We start from the raw sequence: 7,565 nt of genomic DNA on the forward strand, positions 1-7,565 counted from the left end.
ACACAGTTGCATCTATCTGTTTAAGTATTATCTATGACTGCTTTTGATCTACAACAGCAGAAGTGAGTAGTTGTGGCAGAGACCTGTGGAGTCTAAATATTTATTATCTGGCTCTTTACAGAAAAGGTTTGTTGGCCTCAATCTAGCTGACTTTTCCATATCTTGTAAGAATGAGTTGAAATGCCTCCTCCTCCAGGAAGCATTCCGTGATCTCTCAGTCTGGTTTAAGGACCTCTACTATGTTCCAGTAGTCTCATCTTCCCTCTAAAACAGGGTTTCTTAATCTTCTCCCACTTCAGGAGACTTTTTAGATACTTTTTCCTAATTTCAATCTCCCCTCCCCCCATGAAATTTTAATACATAGATAAACTGTATATCTGTTTTTTCACTGCAGCTTTTTGGAGGGCCACAAACCATGGTAATCTCTAAGGTTCTTTTGCCCCTGCTGAGAATGCATGCGAACATAACTCTTATTGCCATGCATTCATTCAACTGAACAGAGTGTATTGAGCACTTACTATGTACCAAGCCCTGCTCTAGGCACAAAGGACACATGGTAAAGGTAGCAGACACAGTCCCTGCATCTACTCATCTATTCATGGGAATGGTCCCTCACCAGACCTGAGCAACTGGGAGGCAGGGAGCCAGCTAATTCAACTTTACATAAGAAAAATTTCCTGGAGCCCAGCTCTAGTAGGCATTTAATGAGTTCAACAACTTGTTAACATGAGTAGTTATGGAAATGTAGTCACCGAAGGGATGGGGTAATTGGAAAAATAAAATCGCACTGCAATAGAGACAGGGATTATTGGATTAATGATGGTGTTTTGGAGATTTTCAGTGTGCCCACTGCTGGGCACTCAGTCACTCAACAAACATCTATTCACTGGGTAATCTGGACGAGCAGGCCATGGTGGGGACCATCCTTCCAGAGTCTCTGTGATATAGATGTCACAGACTGCCGGTCCCAACTACGGATGTGTATTTTGATCCTCACAGTGTTAGAAAATAACACGAACAAAGAAATTGAATTGATTGCCAACCTTTAGAAATTGGGAAATTTCATATAAAAATCTGAACTTCTGTCTTCTCTGGAACAAAAGGGAACAATCGGGTAGCCTTGGCCAGTATTCCTCCTTGGCAGGAGTCAGATGGAGATAAGCAGCAGCTGTGACTTTAGATGAGCCTTACACGCATCAGTTTGCCCCAGTCTCCACCCCTCCCTGCTGTCTGCTTGACCCTGAGACAAGAGTCAGTTGCTGTTCAGCACCATGCGGTTGCCTTACACCTCACCCCCTTCACTCCTGCCAGGCTCCCCAAGGCTTCTGAGTTTTTGATCCTCATACTGTGATAACAGGAGGGTCATAGCGATCACAGTTAGAGACCGAGGGGTGTGTCTGTGGCAGTGACAGCCGTTGGCCCTCAGATCCAGCCCCCTACCCTTCCCTCCTCTGTTCGGCATCACAGGAACTGCACTTCCCCTCTTCCCTGCCCTCTGGCTTCCTCCAGGGGCTGGCCTGTGGGAGGCAGCATTGGAGGGTATAGGAGGGGAGGGGAGAGAGAAGCAAGGGTATTTCTCCCCCTCTCTAGGCCTCGGGCATTAGACATGCTCCTCTCGGCTGCAGCTCCCACCTGGCGGACCATCCCTGGTTCTAGCCCTCACTGGCCGGCTGGCTTCTGTGCTTCAGTGACACCACCCCATCTTCTGTCCCTCCAGCCCCAGGGACAGCTTCCTACTGCTGTTGTGCCTCTGCCTCCTGTGGCTTCTCAGCTTCTCCACCACAGGTAACCAGTCCCCATGTTAAACTCCCTCTTTGGAAGACCTGGGTATACCTGGAAGCAAGGGACTCCTCCTCTCTGGGGGACAAAAGGACATTGGGCCCAGTGGCCTCATAGTCTGCTGGTCATTGCCAGTTGCTGAGCACTTTAGGGATGGGACAGCATCTTTGACCTCATGGTCCCAGCTGGTGGACCCTACTGGAGGCCCTGGTGAAGCAGGAGGAAAAGGCCCTTCCAGAGTTGCTGGTGATGGACACTGACGGTGAGACAGAGCCATGGAGTGGGATCAATCCTGCTGTGGCCACTCAGAAGAGGGGAGGCTTGAGTGTCCAACTGGAGCCTTCTTCTGACTCCTAGGAGGGCAAGATGTGGGCCCCAAACAGGGATGCTGGGAGGTAAAACCTGGCACCTTCCCAGCACTCAATACAGAGCCCATTTGGTGACTGGGCCTGGCTTTGGCTTTTGCCAAACTGGAGGGGGGGAAGGTGGGGAGAACGTACATGGGCATATCCACTGTCACATAAGGGTGCAGCCCTGTTTCATTCTTTCTTGAACTCATGGAATTGCAGCCCTGTGCTCATCATGATCATATTGGTGGAGGATAACTGATTATCAAAAACAAAAAGGAACTATACTGAATGTCCTATTCACCTGCTTTTGATGGGCAATTCTGAGAATTCTTCATTGGTTGTGTGTGTGTGTGTGTGTGTGTGTGTGTGTGTGTGTGTGTTACATGTGTTTCTACACAGCATCCAGCTAGGATATTTAAAAAAATGAACATCTACAGTGTGACGTAACATGAGACTCCATAGGGCAACTCAATCTTTGGCAATAAACGTCTTCCCACGCAGACACAGAGAATGGACTTGAGGACACGGGGTGGGGGAAGGGTAAGCTGGAACGAAGTGAGAGAGCGGCATGGACTTATATATACTAACAAATGTAAAGTAGATAGCTACTGGGAAGCAGCCGCATAGCACAGGGAGATCAACTCGGTGCTTTGTGTCCACCTAGAGGGGTGGGATAGGGAGGGTGGGAGGGACACGCAAGAGGGAGGAGATATGAGGATATGTGTATATGTATAGCTGATTCACTTTGTTATAAAGCAGAAACTAACACACCATTGTAAAAGAACTATACTCCAATAAAGATGTTAAAAAAAATTTGCTTTAAAAGAAAAAAAATAAATGTCTTCCCAGCTCTTTGGTTATTGTCTGTCCTCCCTATCAGATTGGCACCTCCAGGAGGACAGAAACATGCCTGCTTTGCTCCCCATGTACTCATAAGCCTAACACACAGTAGGTGCAAAAGTATTAAGAAATCTTGGTATGCCATACGTAACGATTAACTCAAAGATGCATTAAAGATTTGAAACTAAGACCTGAAACCATAAAACTCCTAGGAGAAAAAATAGGCAGTAATCTCCTTGACACTGGTCTTGGCCATAATGTTTTCGATTTGTCACTAAAAGCAAAGGCAACAAAAGCAAAAATAAACAAATGGAACTATACCAAACTACAAAACTTCCGCACAGCAAAGGAAACCATCAACAAAATGAAAAGACAGCCTACTGAATGGGAGAATATATTTGCAAATGATGTATCTGACAAGGGGTTAATATCCCCAATATACAAAGAACTCATATAACTCAACATCAAAAGAGCAAACAATCCAATTAAAAAATGGGCAGAGGATCTGAATAGACAATTTTCCAAAGAAGACATACAGATGGCCAGCAGACACAGGAAAAGATATTCAACATCACTAATTATCAGGAAAGGCAAATGAAAATCATGAGATATCACCTCACATCTGTCAGAATGGCTATCATCAAAAAGACAACATATAGCAAGTATTGGTGAGGATGTGAAGAAAAGGGAAAGCCAGTGCACTGCTGGTGGCACAGCCATTATGGAAAACAGTATGAAGGTTCCTCAAAACATTAAAAATAGAACTACCATATGATCTAGCAATTCCACTTCTGGGTATTTTTCTGAAGAAAACGAAAACACTCATTTCAAAAGATATATGCCCCCCTCAATGTTTATTGCAGCATTATTTAGAACAGCCAAGATATGGAAGCAACCTATGTGTCCATCAAGAGATGGATGGATAAAGAAGATGCAACACACACACACACACACACACAGACACACACATACACAGACACACACACACACACACACACACACACACACACACACACAAGATGGAATATTACTCAGCCATAAAAAATGAAACCTTGCCTTTGTGACAACATGGATGGACCTAGGAGGTATTATGCTAAGTGAAATAAGTCAGAGAATGAAAAATACCACTTGATTTCACTTATCTGTGAAATCTCAAAAACAAGACAAATGAACAAACATAACAAAACAGAAACAGAGTCATAGATACAGAGAACAAACTGGTGGTTGCAAGAGGGAGGGGTGGGGGAATGAGTGAAATAAATGAGGGAGATTGAGGTACAAATTTCCAGTTATAAAATAACTAAGTTACAGGGATGTAATGTACAACATAGGGAATATAGTCAAAAATATAGTAATCACTTGCTATGGTGATAACGGTAACTAGACTTACGGTGATCATTTGGTAATGTATAAAAATATTAAATCACTATGTTGTACACCTGAAACTAATATATATGTCAATTATACTTCAATAAAAATATTTAAAAATAATAAACGAACCTAAAAAACACTAATGCAAAAAGATATATGCACCTCCATGTTCACTGCAATCTTATTTACAATAGCCAAGATATGGAAACAATGTAAGTGTCCACAGACAGATGAATGGATAAAGAAGATGTAGAATGTGGTATATATATACTCAGGCAAAAAAGGAATGAAGTCTTGCCATTTGTGACAACATGGATGGAAATTGAGGGCATTATGCTAAGTGAAATAAGTCAGAGAAAGACAAATACCCGATGATCTCACTTATAGGTGGAATCTAAAACAAAAACAACTTAGCTCATAGATGCAGAGAACAGATTGGTGGTTGCCAGAGGTCTGGGGGGATGGGGGCAAAACAGGTGAAGGGAGTCAAAAGGTACAAATTTCCAGTTATAAAGGATAAGTCATAGGGATGTAATGTATAGCATGGCAACTATAATTAATAATACTGTATTGCATATTTGAAGGTTGCTGAGACAGTAGATCTTAAAAGTTCTCATCATAAGGAAAAAATGTGTGTAAGTAGGGTGACAGATGTTAACTAGACTTATCGTGGTTATCATTTCACAATATACACAAATATCAAATCGTTACATTCTATACCTGAAACTAATATAATGTTATACATCAATTATACCTCAATTAAAACAAACAAAAAAAGAGAAGTCTTGAGTTGTAGTTGGTTTGCTCTCCTGCACAACTCTGGTGTGACCTCTGGGTTTCACCTCTGGGCATTTGCATGTAATTTTCCTCTGCCTAGGTAGCCCTGCCACCACTTTGTCCCAGTTAATATCCCATCCCCATTCTCATCTCAGCTTCAATGTCACCTTCTCAGGGAAGCCTTCCCTGATTTTCCAGACAAGATTCAGTACCCTCGTCAACGTCCTTACATCATTCATTTGTTCATTGTTTCTTTCCTTCACTTAAACCTTCAACCACTTATCCAACAAACACCCATAGCACGCCTACCCTGCTCTAGGATTTGTTCCAGGCACTATGGACACAGCCCCTGCTTTCATGGAGCTCACATTTGGGGATCATTCAATAAACAAGTAAACAGATACGGTAACTTCAGATCAATATGTGTTACGAAGTAAACAGGGTGATGTGGTAAGAGCGTGACTGGCGGGGGCCTCCCTGAGGAAGCGATGTTTTTTTTTTTTTTTTCGGTACGTGGGACTCTCACTGTTGTGGCCTCTCCCGTTGTGGAGCACAGGTTCCGGACACGCAGGCTCAGCGGCCATGGCTCACGGGCCCAGCCGCTCCGCGGCATGTGGGATCTTCCCAGACCAGAGCACGAACCCGTGTCCCCTGCATCGGCAGGCGGACTCTCAACCACTGCACCACCAGGGAAGCCGAAGAAGCGATGTTTGAATCAAGATTTGAATCAAGAAGAAGGAGCCGGCCATGGGAAGATCTGGGAAAAGCATACCAGGGAAAGGGAGCAACAAGTGCAAAGGCCCTGAGGCAGGAATACCCGGCACAACTGAGAAACAGCCAGGAGGTCATTGTAGCTGGAGCACAGTGGGGAGCTGTGAGCTCAGAGAGGTAGGGTAGTGGCAGGTCGTGCAGAGCCTTGAGGCTACAATAAGGACTCTGGATTTTGACCTGGGAGCAGAGGGCAGCCGTCAGAGGGTTTTAACAAGGTTTTGTATTTCTTCACAGTCTAAGCCCACATCACCTTTTGCAATTCTGCTTTTGCATGACTTTGGGAGTGGTGTCTGGCTTTTGACTGTGAGTTCCCTGAGGGGGCAGCCATGTCCCTTCTGATCCCCAAATATCTGTCTCTCTGACTCATAGTACGTGTAGGCCTCAGGCTGGGTGCCACCAGAAGCAGACAGTGAGACAAGAATTCAAGTCATTTGTTTGGAAGGTGATCCCAGGAAGTAAGAAAGTGGGGACATGAAACAGGGAAGGAAAGGCAGCCAGTACAGGGTATATTTTTGAGCAGGTTACAGCTGTTGGGGCTCACTTCTGCTGGGGAACACCGGGACCAGTGTAGAACATGCCTCCAAAGTATTCCCACCCAGGAGTGAGGAAGTGGGTTTTTATCCACCACCTCCCACGTCACTGGTTGAGGGCTGTTGCCAGGGGATAAACTCTTGGGCACGTCCAGCCTGCCCTGCATGGCCTTAATAGGCTCTGGTGGCCAGAGAGAGCCCTCAGCAAAGAGATGCAGGCACTGGTGACTGGAAGCCATTGAGCAGTGAGCAGGGGGGTGCAGTCTGTACTTAAGTAAACTAATGACAGCTGACCAATAGAATAGCTGCGAAAGAAATGCCCCTGAACACGACAGCGGGGGCGCCACTTCCTCTTGAATTTTCAGTGAATCCCCAGAGTTCCTCAGGGGGTTAGCTTTTGCTCCAGTCTCTTGGTTTTTGTGTGGCCAGGATGGAAGGTTCTGGAAGCCTGCCCTGCCATCCCAGGAGGCTGGGGCTCACCACATCCTGGGAAACTGGAGAGGAGAAATTTGGATTTTTCTCTAGGAAGCAGTTTCCTCGGCAGTCCACAAGCCTTTATCAGCGTTCAGCCCTCTCTTATTGGGCAGGCAGCCCTGATGGTGTGGGCCTGGCATTCCAGGAGCAAAAAACCCTGCCCTTCCTTACCCCACCTGGTAAAACTGGGCTGCATGGGGATGGCACCGTGCCCTCCGGCCACCACCCGGAAACTGGCTTGGCTGGCAACAGGGCGGGTGGGGAGGAAGGTAGAGCTGTTTGAACATGTCCCTTGCTGCCGCGGAAGGGGTGGGAGATGGCAGGGGTGTGCTGCAGAAACGTGATGAGGTTATAGTTTCCTCTTGAGGCAAATCCTCTCAGCCTATGAATGGGCCTGTGCCGACAGAGAAGGTGAGTGATATAAAGATGTGGTGGAGCAGAGAGATGCCTTTCAGACGAGGAAATCAAAGAATCCTGCCCATTTCCTGGAACCCGGAGGCCTCCCACCTGCCCTGGGCACTGGGTAAGTAGTGGGCATCATTCCATGAGACCAAGTCTCCTCAACCACGGCACTGTTGACCTTTGGGGATGGATACTTCATTCTCTATAACGAGGGTCTGTCCTGTGCATTGTAGGATGTTTAGAAGCATCCCTGGCCTCCACTCACCATGTG

Source organism: Stenella coeruleoalba (genome assembly GCF_951394435.1).
Source record: "Stenella coeruleoalba genome assembly, chromosome: 15".
In the NCBI taxonomy this organism is placed as follows: domain Eukaryota; kingdom Metazoa; phylum Chordata; class Mammalia; order Artiodactyla; family Delphinidae; genus Stenella; species Stenella coeruleoalba.